Genomic DNA, 15660 nt, shown 5'->3' on the forward strand with positions numbered 1-15660 from the left:
TGGAGTAGAGAGATTCAGTACCCAGTCCATCATCCAGGGCAGCCAGTAAACATCCAGGAACTGTCTCTGGGTTGTCCAGAGACCAGAACCCTCCAGGAAAGAGGAGAAGGAAGAAACTGATAACCTTTGGTGAAGAGCTGTGGGTAAAACTCTCCCTCTGCAGAGGCTGGTGCCCATTCCCCCTCTGGCAAGGCAGGTCACCCCGGGATCCAGTGCCCGGCTGGAAATAAAAGTCCTCTTCCCCGAGACTGGAGGGCGAGGCAGGGGTGGGCATGGCTAAGCACCGATCACAACTTTTTATTGGTGATTTTGTAACACTGGGTCCTGACTCTGAGGGCAGTTATAGTTCCAACCAGCCCAGGACAAAAAGCAGCCTGCAGCCTCTGTTTCAACCATGTCCCCAACAGGGGCAGAGTCAGTTGAGACTTAAAGGCACAATAGCACATTAAGGCTGTGGGGTACAATTTCTTCTTCTGGGCAGGACAGGAAAGCACAGATTCAGGGAGCTGTCAAATAAAAGTTTGGTGTCCTTCTGAGTCTCCTACCCATGGCACTTTAGAACCAAACTATACTCGTTTTATGGGTCCCTGGCTCTGTTTTGACTTGGAAATAATGACTTGGGAAAGTCCCTTTGGGGGTGATCCTCCTCCCAGAATTTTTCCTACAGGAAAAAGCAGCAAGAAACAATGAAAGGTGTGTTGGGGGAAAAAAATGTATAGCAGCAAATAAGAAATGAATAGAACAGATCAAATTCCTGGAGAAAGAATGGGGAAAGTAAGCTCTCTCCTGGGGGTGAAACAATTGCACAAATAGTGCAATCTTAAAAATTGAACTGTATATCCAGGGCAAGAAACAAAATTAAATACTTTTGTGCTTCAAAGGGTTTGTCAAGAAAATAAAAAGGCAGCCTACTCAATGGGACAAAATATTTGGAAACCACATATCCAATAAGGGTTTAATATCCAGAATTTATTAAGGAATCCTACAATTCAACAATAAAAAGACAAACAACCCAATTAAAAAATGGGCAAAGGATCTGAATAGACATTTTTCCAAAGAGGAAATACAAATGGCTAAAAAGCACATGAAAAGATGCTTGATATCTTTAGCTATTAGGGGAACGCAAATCAAAACCACAATGAGATATCATTTCACACCTACTAGAATGGCCAGTATTTAAAAAAAGCAGAAAACTACAAGTGTTGGAGAGGATGTGGAGAAATATGGGTACTCATTCACTGCTGGTGGGAATGTAAAATGGTACATCCGCTGTGGAAGACAGTTTGGCATGTCCTCAGGAAGCTAAATACAGAACTGCCACATGATCTGGCAATGCCTCTACTAGATATATAATATACCCAGAAGAACTGAAAGCAGGGATTCAAGCAGACATTTGCACACTGATGTTCACAGTGACATTATTCACAATTGCTAAGACATAGAAGCACCCCAAGTGTCCATCAACTGTTGAATGGATAAACAAAATATGGTTTTATACCTATGATGAAATATTATTCAGCTCTAAGAAGGAACAAAGTCCTGATGTGTGCAACAAACATGAATGAACCTGGAGGACATTATGTTGAGTGAAATAAGCCAGACACAAAAGGACAAATATGTATGATTTTGCTAGTATGATCTAATTACAATAAGCAAACTCATGGAACTAAAATCTAGAATACAGGTTACTAGGAGATACAATGAGGGTAGAGAATGGGGAGCTGATACTTAATTTGGGCAGAATGTCTATAAGGTTGATTGTAAGCATTTGGCTAGGGATAAAGGCAATGGTAGCACATTATGGTGAGTGTAATCAACAGTGCTGAATTATGTGTTGATTGTAGTTGAAAGAGAAGTTCAGAGTCATGTATGACACTAGAAGGAAAGCTAGAGGATAAAACATGGGACTGTCAAACATAGTGAACCCTGTTGTGGATGATGACTGTGGTGAATAGTACAAATATAAGAATGCTCTTTCATGAACTGGAATAAATGTACTTCACTATTACAAGGTGTTAATAAAAAGGTGGTATATGGGGAAAATACACCTAATAAAACTATGTACTATAGTTAACAGTAATATTTTAATATTCTTTCATCAGTTGTAACAAAGGTACCACACCAGTGCTAAGTGTCAATAATAAGGGGATATAAGAGTTATGGGATTTTCCTTTTGAGGGTAATGAAAATGTGCTAAAATTGATTATGGTGATGAATACACAAGTCTATGAATACACTGTGAGCTATGGGATTGTATGATGTGTGACTGTATCTCAATAAAACCACTTTAAAAATAATTAAATTTTCCCTGAAGAATAATTTTACCTTTCCAGTTAGTAAAAATAAAATTTTCCCATTTACTCTTGCTACCAAGAACCTCAGATCCAAATTTGGCACATAAACACCGTTATTGTTTATCATTTACTGATTCTTCTTTCTGTTGTTCTTGGTTTTATATTATTATTTATTTTATTTTATTATTATTTTGTTGCCTGCATTATAAATTGTATATAGTCTCAAATCCTTCAGAAAAGGGGAAAAATATAAATATACATAGATTTTATAGAATTATACTATAGCATCAGAGAATTGGATTTATTATTTTGTTCATTTTCACTTTAGATGAATCCATTCTTTGGCTTTATTTGTTTTAAATCATATTAAGATAGAGAACTGTAGGTATTCAATGCCACTTCACAATCTAGTAGGATTCCTGGAAGTGTAAGTACTATAACTACAACCAATTAGTGACACGAATCTACAATTTACTGTTGGAAAAATACCTATGTTTGGTACCTATATTATTAAAGCAGTTTAGTTTAATGATCTTACAGCTGTTTCTACTTAAGAAAATGTCTTATTATTTTTCACTCATTCTTCATTTTATGAAGCTTAATATATTTGCTATTTACCTTATTTTATTCCAAATTAATTTTGATTATTTGCAAAAATTACATTCACCTGCAAAGATTAAGATTAATCGCCACATAAATACACATGTAATATAAAAACCTACACAAATACTAGCATTTAATGGCCATCCTAGTTGAAACAGTTCCAAGAGTGGTCTCAAATTATATCAAGCAAACAATGATAGCACAAATTTGTGGACTCAGGATGATGGCTTCAAAAGAGAAAATGCTCATTTGGATGTGAAAACTTAGGCATACTTATATTTTAAAAGTTTTCATTGTTTTATAGTTGCTTATGCTTTAAGTAAATCATGCCTAAAGGATTGGTGAAAGGAAGATTATAACATTATGTTATTTGGCATGAAGGGAATTATTTTCCTAGGCAGTGTTTCTAAAAATGTGGCCAGTTTAAAAGTAACTTTCATCAGAACCCCGTGGGACACTTGCATGAAATGCAAATCTACTGAATCTAAAAATTGGACTCAGAATCCACCTTTTAACAAATTCCCCAAATGCTTACTAAAGATAGGAAAGTTAGAGAACCATAGTTCTAGGAATACTGGAGAGGTAGCAGCAAATCATAAAGGAACAGCAAATATGAGCTAAAGGGACTTTTTGAAAGAAATGAGTCATGGGAGTATTTTACTCTCTACAGACACACAAAGGAAAGACTATCCAGATGCTTCAAAACTTTCAGTCATTGTGCTTTCTGTGATTACATTGGAACTAGTTAAAATAATTGAAGGTGGATGGACTGTATCTCTAGTGTTTTTGAAAGCCTGCAAAGAAACCGATGGATTTGGGGCACAAAGTTCATAATTGTGAAAGGATCTATAGGAAAAGTAATGGCTGGCTAAAAAGATAATGATAAAAATTAAATTGGTTGTTCGGGGCCAGATCTTTGAACAGCAGAATAATGAACACCAGGCAGGGGGCAGGTTAAACTCATGACAGCTGGAGGAGTGTGTGGAAAACTGAAATTTTAAAGCAAAGACAAACAATATATGGATACAAGTTTAAATTTGAGCTTAATGGAGAACAATGGTTGTATCACAAAATGAATTTTAAAAAGGATAATATTGTAAGGTATTCATAGGACAAAAAATAAAGAAGTCCCATATAATACTTTGGGCTATAAATACAAAACACTTAACAGGCAATTTGCATACGGATGTAGTAGCAGACTGGATTTCTTGGGCTTGGATCTGGAATTTAGGACTTACGTGTGTTACCATGGATATGTTGCTTCACTTCTCTGAATTTGAGATTATCCTCTGTAAAAGATAAATCATCATCATCATTGTCATCATCATTGTCATCCCATCTCAGTTGAGTCAGATAAAGTCAGTAGCATTTCAATATTATCATAATTAAAGGAAAGTTTAAATCTTGACACAATGCTTTAAACACCATTCCAAAGATATCAGCAAATCTAGAAAGAGCCAAGGCTAGTAAATATAACACGATAATAAATATAACAAGGCTAGAAAATATAATATGAAGAGAATTTCTATTAAAAAAACAGATTTGATTAATGGGAGACATTAGCAACAACACACTGAGGAAAGATAGATACTAGTATGAACATCTGTGTGCTTAAAGGTGAGCACGTGATGGAGAGTAGCAATGAATTAGACCTCTTATGCATCAATTTAAAATCCTCTTGACACCGTTTCTTACTTCAGCCACTGCGGTGCCACCCAGTTTTGCACAAGATCTGAGCAGCTTCTTGTAACCAGCAGTGCCTTGCCTCAGGTCCATGATGGGAAATTTTGCTTCCTGCCCTGGAATTCTCAAATGCCATGGCTGCAGATGCCCATGGGAAACTCCTCGATGGTAATGCATGATTAACCAGGAAGTGTGGGTAAAATCAGTGCCCTTGAAGCCACCTTTGACCAAGGGGGGAATGAGAGTCCAGGATGAAATGCTTCCTACGTGTTTCTGACCCTGGGTGCCCAGCTCTTCGTCACACTTCATAAGGCTCCTCAGAAGGTTCTAGGGGGATCATGGTGACCAATATGATAACGTGTTCTAGTGTTGGTTTTCATTAATTCCCTTTTTAACTCCTCCTGCCCTGTACTCCTCCTCCCTGGAATCCCTTTGTCCCAAAATACCTGCACCTTCACTTGCAGACTCATCTTTTGGGTAAACTCAGGGTAAAAAAAAAAAAAAAAAAAAAAAAAAATGGGTATCTGGATTAATACTAAAAGCAGACATTGAGGATGGGATCTTGGAGCTCACTGACTCACCAATAGGATGTCAGTAATTCCAGTGTTGGTGGTAAGTGGGTGGTGATAACTCCTGGCATACTAAGATTTTCATATATGTAGACTGGGATGAGATACAGGTGGAAGGTGAAACACCATGTTACGCAGTAGCTCTGACATTCTAAACATATGAGAGTGATTTAAAAGATTATGGAATTGGCTAGCTTTTCTGAACTGTTTTGGAGTCCTTGGAAAAAGAGATAGCCAGTGGCAATCAAGGAGTGGAACACCCTCTCACTATCACTTCCACTAACTCACTTATGGAAAGTCATCTCCAAAACCTTAGGTTTTGTTAGATAAGAGGATCTGGTTCTTACGGACAGAATGATTCTATCAGACCACAGACCCTGAAGTGTGAAAGCCTGGCACATTCTACTGCAAACAAACTTAGACCTGTTAGAGTGAGGGGAAGAGGGAGATGGAGGAGGGAGAAGGTGGTGTTAGGGCTGCAGCAGCGGGGACTATAGCCATTTCTACTCATTCTCTTTGTATGAAAACATTGCAGATGTTATAGCAGACTACCCCCTTCAAGGGACTCTGTGATTGAGTCAACTTACTGGAGAATATGAGTCAATCACAGTGGACAAAAGTAGACTATCTCTGAATGCTTTCAGGTGTCATTTCAATATCCTTTCTGCCTTAGCTCTTACTCCAGCCAGGGCTGAGGGAAACCAGTGCCACATGAGTTGCAATCAACTTTGTGGAAAGGCTACAGGGTAGTGCATTATTTGAACCAGTGCCCCATCTCTTTCCCCCCTTTTCTTGAGTTTTTCTCTCCGCCATGGTGAGGGACCTCCATGGGAACCAGCTGAGCACTCATGCAAGCGAATTCTGGAAGTGTAGAGAGTTCATGTCTGGGAGCCAGCCTTGAGCAATAGTTGATGGAACGTGATGAATAAATGCTTCTTTCTTTCACCTCCCACGCAGGCAATGTGAGAAACTTTTCAAGTCTCATCACTGGGTCCTGACAGCATTGGGAACGAATCCCCTGGAGCAGTGGCCAACCTTTTAATGCATCCTTGTATTGGCTTCTCCCTCCTCCTGTTGCTCACCCTCTTTTGTACATCTGCTCCCTGGAACCACATTCCAGACTTCTCACTGGCTGAGCATGCAGGAGAATGAAGCCTAAGACAGTTGGGATGAGACTAAATGGGAGACTAAATGCAGGAAGCAAAAGGATCTGGGATATGTTTTCCTAATTACCCAACTGGCCTAAAGATGTTCAGATATACTTCAATACATCTTTAGGAATTTTGAGTCTGTTAGCATCTGATAAATTCTTGATTGCCCTTAGAATTTACTGATTGTTCTACCAATTTTAAAAAAATACGGAAGCTATGACTTGTTTTTTTAATGCAATTTTATTGAGATATAATCACATAACATACAATCATTCAAAGTGTACAATTAGTTGTTCACAGTATCGTCATATAGTTGTGTTTTCATCACCACAATCAAACTTTGAACATTTTCTTTACTCCAAAAAATAAAATGAAAATGAAAATAAAAAAGAATATCCAAAACATCCAATTCCCCTCTTCCCCCCATTGTTTATTTACTTTTTTAAAAATATAGTTTAATTGAGATATATTCATACACCCTACAGTCTTTCAGAGTACAATCAGTTATTCACATCACTATCATACAGTTGTGCATTCACAGCAGAATCAATTTTTGAATCTTTTCCTTACTCCAAAATAAAAATAAAAGCAAAAAAGAACACCTAAATCTTTCTATCCCCTCCATTCCACCCTATTCTTCATCTAATTTTTGCATGACTTGTTTTAATTTCTTCCATAGGAAGGAACCATCAAGTGAAACGACACAGAGAGGAGAATCTTTGGAGAAAGCCCTGATGCCATTCTGGAGTGAAAACTAATGAAGGGATTTAATGAGGAGCTGAATCAGATATGTCACCCAATTATTTTGAGAGTAGATTTCAAAATTCTCAGATTAACAATCTGTATAATCCTACTTATGAAAATCCTGAAAGGGGCAGAATTAAAACATGATGGAAATCTCTAAAGAATATGGTATTTCTACAGTTTGAAGCACTTCAAACAACATAGATTAGAAACGGCTATGAATATCACTCACTCTGCTGTAGAAAGAACTTTCTGATGAGTTTAGATCTTAATGGACATTTATAGAAAATATAAAGAAAAGAACAATCCAAGAGTGATAAAATGAGAGTGTGTCTTGCTTTAAGAATTATGTCAACATTGCAAAACCCAGAGCAGGCCAACATTTGTAATCAGTGCTAAAAACAAAAGAAAAATATTACTTAACAACTATGTTTAGGGAAAAAATAATAAGGAAGGATGAGTTCCTCTCTGTGGAAAATATACTCCAGATAAATATACAACACAAAGCAAGGAATGAAAGAGTAACTTACTCGGAGTCTAAAGACAGCTGAAATCCATTGCTTTGTTTGAAATGTTGTGGGGTTTTTTTGGTTGTTGTTTGCCTGTTTGTTTTTAATTTTTTGATAAACAAAGTTAAAAAATTGAAAAAAGATCAGTAGAAAAATGGGAGTAAAAACTAAATGACAAATAGGGTGGGATGGGGGGATGGTTTGGGTATTCTCTTTTCACTTTTATTTTTTATTCTTATTCTGATTCTTTCTGATGTAAGGAAAATGTTCAGAAATAGATTGTGGTGATGAACGCATAACTATATGATCATACTGTGAACAGTTGATTGTATACCATGGATGACTGTATGGTTTGTGAATATATTTCAATAAAACTGAATTAAAAAAAAAAAAAAAATAAAGACAGCTGAATGTAACCAGCGTGGCAGGGGGAAAGAAAACCAACAAAAACACTTTTGTATATACTATATTTCTAAAGATTGGTTATGTTATTAGCATTTTCTAGATGAACAAAACTGTTTCTCTACAAAAATATTTGATTGTGCATCTGAAAGGCAAGACTTAGAAAATGCAAATGCCCATGTGGAATAAAAAATTCTCTCATTTTCCAAAATTCTGTAATTGAGAAGCAACATATTCTTTAGCTCTTAGAGGTTAGTAAAGTTCTTAGAGTTAATGAGAGTTAGCTTGCTTAGGAACATAGGTATTATATGTGTGTGTAGGCTTATGGAAACACATACATATATATATTTTTAATGCAAGTTGTGTCTTAGGTCACAAGTAAGTGCAGCTTACAGGGAAGGGGTTTTTAGGATAAGTAGTTTCTCAGGGGCAGATTCAAAGATGGGATTTGCAAGCCCAGGCTGAGGGGTGTGGGAAAAGGTGTTGGGCTCCCCTGAAACAGCCAGGAAGTCTTTGTGAAGCAGACAACTTAAGAGATGCTAAAATGTCTACAGATGTGTAAACCTCGTCATTTCAAGCATGTATTTACCCCTGAAATTGAAGCCATGTGTGTCAAGCCACCGACTATAGATTTCAAAGGGAAACAGGTCTGTCACATTTCTGTTCAGGGTTTTGCTTTTTTTTTTTTTTTTTTTTGGTAGTAGCAGCAGCTGCATTGGTTTTAAGATAAGGGCTTCTTTATCCAGGCAGATGCAGCAGTCAACAGAAGAAAATTTGCTGGGATATTCACATATGCAAATCATGTCACGACGCTGAAATGCAACCACGTAATGACTGGAAAATGTTATACTCATAAATCATACCACCACGATCATCAAAATTTCCACTCAGCCAGGACAAATTCAACAGCATTTATGTGTTTCCAGCTTTTAGCCCATAAAAACTCTGTGTTTTTGGAGAGTGTGTTACACGGGTGATCTTAAAACTCCCAAGTCTGGAATAATGAGTCCTCGGGTGTGTTATAACTTACCAGTAATTACATTTCAACATATCTGCTTTCAGCAGTTAGTGTTTTATTCATAAACATTTAAACACTGAATTAGGCATAAAATAAGAATGTTGGCAACAACCCGGCTTAATTTCATTAACTATTAGGTAAACTTAGTATTTCTTCTTCAAATAATCCTTGGTTTTGAATGCTAAAGATGTAATGAACTTCATGGTTCATGGCATCTGACATTGCTTAATTAATGGGTGCATTTATAGTACATAGGACTTGGTAATTGATTTATATGCATGATTTGCACATACAGCTGTTAGTTCCTGTAGGAAAGTCATAATTCAAATGTGTGCATATTTTGCAGATATGGGAAAAAAGAAAAAAAAAATTGTACTTGACAGGTCTCCCCCAAAACATGATAGCAAATTAATAGCCTCGAAACAAACCTAAAGGATGAAACATTAAAGTTATAGTCTTGAATTTTAATAACGTGTGCATTTCAAAAACATACCAAGAAAACGCTTTTGTTTCTTTTTAAATATTTACCTTCGTGAGAAACAGGAATCAGTTTACATACCCTTCTGGTCTAATCTGTAGGCTGGAAGGAAACTGTGGTTTGATTATCTATGCATGGAATTGATCTCATTCAAATGTATCAAAAACTTAAGAGAGAGTCACCCAGGAAGTAACCGGTTATTCCATTGGTATACAGACCACACACCTTTGCAAGTATTTATATGTTATTTTCTAGATATGAAAGTCCTAAAGGAGTGAGTTAGTAACTTCCCCTGCAGAAGTAATAACACACTATTGTGTACATTCTGTTAGCTAATTCCCTAAGTGAACAATAACACTAATTTATTAGCAAGCTGCTCTTAAGTGAGGGCTTGGTTTGAGGTGGTGAATAGGGAGAAATTAATAGGTCCACTGTCTAGAAATGGATGCTATCTTATATAAGGAATGATATGTGAAACACTGTGGCACGGTTTATCTATATTTCCTCCAGTGCACCGAGGGACCTATACCATCAGAAAGAAACTACGATTTCTCTCTATTCTGGGGTCTTGGGTTAAGTCTTCTTTAAACGTAAGGCAGACATTTTATGAGCAGGCATGGGAATTCCGTTTCTTTAACTTGTGCAACAGATTACCCGTGAAAGCCGAAGTTGCGAATCGAGGGGTCAAAACTGAAGAATAACAGATCTCGGAGGGTGAAAGTTTGCAGCAGCAGTTAAGAAGCTTGAGGAAGAAGAAGTGGGTGGCAGTTGTTTCTGGATTATCCATTACCACGAAGGAAGAGCAACATCTCCTGGTCTGGTCCTTCTTCTGCTTTGCCCCTACCCTGCACCCAGGATTCTCACTCACTGTGCCATGTGCCAGGCATTTAGCACCTTGCCTTACATCACTGATGACAACTAACCCTTTCCCCCTTCGTTAGCTGCTGGAGGTATTTCAGTGGGGCTTTTGGGAAACACTTTCAAGCATTACCAGTTGTTTTCTTTTAAAGGCAGCTATCAAAGTGCTTTATTGTACATGAAAGCATTCACAGCCCAAGCATCTTGGTGGCTTTCCCCATACTGGCTCCATTTCCTGGCGCTCCAAGGCAGAGCTCAGTTTTTCACTTTCTAACCCCCATACTCTACATCTGCTATTCTAATGCCTTCATTCATCAGAAGAGCAGCGGTTGTAAATTTTTCCAAAGCCCTTCCCACATGTGCACGCGTGCACATGCACACACACACACACACACACACACACAAAAGCACACGTACCTAAAGGTTTATAGCTTCTTTAGGATTGATCTGCAATTGATAGGGCAGAGAGGCTGTAAACAGCAGATCTATTTGATTTGCCCGTTTGTTGATGCCCTTTCAAATCTTCCAGTGGTTACTTGATTCTTTAACTCTTCTTTGAAGGTCTGGAAAGTGGAAGTATACCATCTTCCTTGGTAGAGAATTAATTGGCTTAGAGAGGCCCAGTAGTAGAGAGGCTCCATGTTCTATCTAGTGTTAGGGTATAATAATTTATAATCCCACCTAAGAGTCACCTTCCATCACAAGGTTAACATGGAGAAAAGTAGAAGCTGGGTTGAGTTTCTGTAGCTTATTCTGGTGTAATAGTTTTCAAGATGTTGGCATATATGGACAACTCCTAGATACACACCCTGCCTATATTGTTTTTCATGTGCAAAGTCCTGCATTTCCCATCCTTTAGGGACCATAACAAATGAAGTTCACCCATATTTTCTTTCAAGGAAGCCCTGGGTTTACAACTGGATCCTGGAATTTTGCTTTTGGTCCAAGACATCCAGTTTTAGAATTCATTCCAAACTCTTTCTTCTTGTCATCATTAATAATTTCCTTTACGCAGTTAATCAAGAGACAAGAAAGGTGACTTGCATGAGCTGTTAAGTCCCTATTAGAGAACAATGCAAACAATTAACATTAGGTCAGAGTCCTAGAGTCCAGAGAATGTCAATTATTTATGCAATTCTGCCAGATACAAGGTTAATTCTTATGCAAAGCCCAGTGTCATTATCATGCACCTTGGGAAATTATGGATAACAACAACTACTTTCTATGTGTTAGCACATCTCACTTTAAAAACTACTTTCCCAAACATGACCACATTAGAGCCTCAAAGTAATCCTGTGACGCAGGCAATGGGCATATTAACATTAACCCTTTTCTATAATGACAGAACTGAGGTGGACAGAGGTAAAATAAATGATGCCTGTACATACATTTAAATCTTTTAAATTCCAAATTGTCTGACCTTTATATCCAGCTACTCTTCAGTATTATCTCTAGGTCTTTACATAAAATATAATTCTCTTCCTTATAATATAACATGAGAAAAGACTGTATAGTTATTGCTTATTTCCATAATTGCACATTTACACAAGAGATGTTAAATTCTACATGATCTGACACAGAAAATTGGAAAGGTAATTTATTTTCCTTCCTTCCTTCTTCCTTCCTTCCTTCCTCCCTCTCTCTCTCTTTCTCCTTTCAAAATATTAATTGACTGTATGCCAAGCACAGGTCTTGAGGGACAGCTAAAACAGTGACACTTCAAGGTGCATGTTTAATCAAGATACCAGAGAGAACGTGGCAGAAAAAGCAGTTCTGTGAATCAGGGAAGTTACTATGTTCTAGTTGAACAAGTGTCATATCTCTCTGATTTTTTTTTCATCTGAGAAATGAGGGGGTTAGATTAATATTTAAGAGTTCTTACAACAATAACATTTTCTGAAATTGAATTTGTCTGAGTTAGTCCTTAAGAAAAGCTAAACTTGGTGCCTGGGTCTTAATAGATATTCGATAAAGTATTGAATGAGCCACTTAGAGGAACCTTAGAAGCTGTATAAGCTAGTACACTGCATAATACCATAAGCCAAGGCTCTACATGGTAAAGATTTTCTAGGGAAAAGGATTTTCATCTCAATTTTTCTCAAAGGCACAAATATCTGAAAAAAAGCATATATTATAATTAAACTGAGACTTGAGTTGTCAAGCTTCAAAATGTAAACATCTAAATGTTAGGAAAGGACTAACATTCTTGAGTCCTTTTCATGTGCTCAGGCTAAAGTAGGCATTTTGACATAGATTAGTTCGTTACGTAGAAGGCCGTATGCGTCTTGCCTCCTCAGTCAAAAGATTGGCTCTCAGCTACTGGTTGTAAAGATTAATTCTCTTAAGGTTCTAGTATTAACCTATTCCGTAAGTATTTCCACATCTCTCTGGACACACATGCTTTGTTCTGATCAGACTGTTCCCTTCAGTTTTCTTTGTCCAACCTTTCTCCCTCCCCCTTCTTTAACTCATTTCCCCTCCTTCTTTCCCTCCCTCTCTCTCCCACTCATTTCTTTCTGATCTTTCTTCCTTCAACAAAAACTCATCAGGCTCCTACTATGTACTAGGAAGTATTCGATTTTGCTATGGATGTATCAAGTAAAAAAACAAAGTCCCTGATATTGCATGCTAATTAGATGATAATTAGGTAAGTACACACATGTCAGGTTGTTTTAAGTGCTACCATGACAAGTAAAGCAGGGTTGTGTCCATCCTTTTTCCTTCTCTTTCCCACGAGGCTGCCTCTGTATGGAATTCTAACCATACCTCACTTCCCAGCTCAAGCCTCACTGCTCCAGGAAATCGTCCCCAGCTTCTGGGTTCCATACTGACATCTCTTTATTTTTCCGAACTCTACTTTTGCACTTGTTACTAGCTATCCCCAGAGTAGTTAGTACAAGATGACTCTGCATTTGTGTCATCTTGTACTGGTGAAATGAGTTTGACTGAAAAATCTTTGGGAACAGGGAGCATGACATATTACTTCTGTATTTCTCACAGCACCTTACTTAGGAACATAGACATGTTGGGTACTCAACCAATTCTCATAGAATGAGGTATTAAAACGTTTACGGAAAACATGAAGATAGATCTTATGGAAAAAAAACTAGGTATTGCATAAGCTTTAATTAAGTCCTGATGTGCTAGAAGCTACACAGAATGAGAATGAAAATAGTTTTTCCATTTGGAGACTCAAAGTTCTTTGTGATATAAATTTTTATATAACTTGAAGCACTGTTTCTTGACCTTTCTTGAGTCATGGTCTTCTTCGGCAGACTGGTGAAACCTATGGATCCATCTGCAGAATAACGTTTTTAAATGTAAAAACATTAAATACAAGTACGAAGGAAATTAATTATATTAGCATAACATTATTGAAATCTAAAGAATTTTTATTTAGTTTACTAAAAGCAAGATCTAGCAGTGTCTCCAATGACTACCATAATTTCAAAGTAGTGATGAGCATAAATAATATTCCAGAATATCTGAACCAATGCAATATTGAAAATAACTATGATTTCTACTGGTGGGAAAAACAAACATAAGCATTGCTATTGTTGCCAGTGTTTGTTGACTATATTAAAAATGAAAGGGAATGCTGAATTTCCTTCAGTGCAAATAAAGAAATAATTTTTCCTATCAAGGTTCACAGCCTCCCTGAATTCGACTGATAGATTTGGAGGGGACAGCGCATGTCAAGTAAAGAACCCAGGCTCTGTGATCTTCTGTTATAGAGAACTTTTAGATTTCAAATTCAAAAACAGTTCAGCTCATAAAAATCTTAAATCAGCTTTAATCCACAATAAAAGATGCACAAACACAAATGACTTAGAACATTTTGATGTATTGAAGAGAAACAAAATTAATCATAGAAATGTATACTGAAATTAAGCACAGCAGGTAGACAAAGATCCTGTGTGGATTTCAGATGATACCACACATGAGTGCACTGACACAGGATTTCTTTCTATTTATGCTGCAAAGAGGTCTTATTGGAAGCAATTAAGTATGCAAATGAGAAGTGGTAATAGAGCTGAGAATTTACATAATGTTCAGTCTTTTACTAGTCGATAAAATCTGTTTAATTTTTGACTTCTTGGTAGCAGGTTCTACCCTGGGGTTTGGTCCCAGGGTGGATAAGGAGAATACATTTACTTAATATGATCAAGAATCTCTATTTTGAATGGTGGAAGTTATCTGTTACAAAGATTTTTCTAGTTCTACTTTAAGTTACAGATCTACTTGAATCTGGTTGAATGGAAGACGCCTGAAGATTTATATATAATTTGAGGACAGGACTCAATTTGGCAACTTAGAGGCTGAAAGTGAGGGGACCAAAAAAGGGATCAAGAGGGGAAAATGTATGTAATCTACAGTGGTTGGTCAGACCCCTTACTTCATAAATTTTCAAAGCAGCCCTACTGTAGAATTTTAAAAGCATGAAACTTGGTCTTCATTCTGTAAAGCAAATCAGCTCTTCTAAGTATCTTAGTTTCCAAGAATTCTATGAGAAATATCACATAGTGGGTTGGTTTAAACAACTGAAATTTATTAGCTCATGGTTTCAGAGGCTAGAAGACTTGCTCCCACCTGGGGTGGGTAGAATTCTGCTAGCTGGCAATCCTGGGTTTCCTTGGCTTTCCCATCACATGGTTAATGTCCTCTTCTTTGTCTTCTGTGTTCTGTTGAATTCTGGCTTCTCCCTGTGACTTTTTTTCTCTCTGAGTCTGAATTTCTTCTACTTTTACTTCAGTAATCTGGAGTAAGGCCTACTCTCATTCAATTGAGCTATCCCTTAACAAAAATTAACATCTTCAAGGGCTCCTGCTTATAATGGGTTCACATTCACAGGAATGCATATTAAAATTAAGATCATGTCTTAAGGGGGTACGTAATCAACCTACCCTACTAAGACAATTATACTTAGATATATTTTTGGTGAGAAAAGCAGCGTCCCTTCCTTCATTGTGAATGAGACTGGTAGCTCTACAGCAAGCACATCTTTCCAGCCATGTTTCCAGAAAAAGTAAGGGGCACTTGAAAAGTCAAGAGAAAGGACCACTCAAGATGAGCTCACTATAGATTTTTCCCAGAAACTGAGTTACCTGGGGAGTTTGGGTGGAAAATATGCCTCAGGGGCATTTGAAAAGCCTTATCTTCATGTGAGCATATAAACATAATTCAAAAACTAGAAATTAGTGGAAAGTGTGTAAACCTCCAAATAATCAAGGTGAGAGATATTTTTAGATAAAGATAAGATACATACTGCTTTAATTAATTAACTAACTAATTAATTAAACATAGTGAGCAGTAATCCAATGCCAAACACTTCTATGCCCTGGAACATGTTA

General features: G+C 37.2%; 1 protein-coding gene across 1 annotated transcript in view; it reads left to right on the plus strand.

Annotated features, from left to right (window-relative positions):
- OFCC1 (orofacial cleft 1 candidate 1) overlaps window positions 1-7048 on the plus strand; it is a 332335-nt gene extending 325287 nt beyond the window's left edge. Inside the window, 1 exon segment of the mRNA XM_037844751.1 lies at window positions 6980-7048. The gene's annotated coding sequence lies outside the window, so the exon portion shown is untranslated.
- Window positions 7049-15660: the final 8612 nt, after the last annotated feature.

The sequence above is a fragment of the Choloepus didactylus genome, chromosome 7 (assembly GCF_015220235.1).
Source record: "Choloepus didactylus isolate mChoDid1 chromosome 7, mChoDid1.pri, whole genome shotgun sequence".
Lineage (NCBI taxonomy): Eukaryota > Metazoa > Chordata > Mammalia > Pilosa > Megalonychidae > Choloepus > Choloepus didactylus.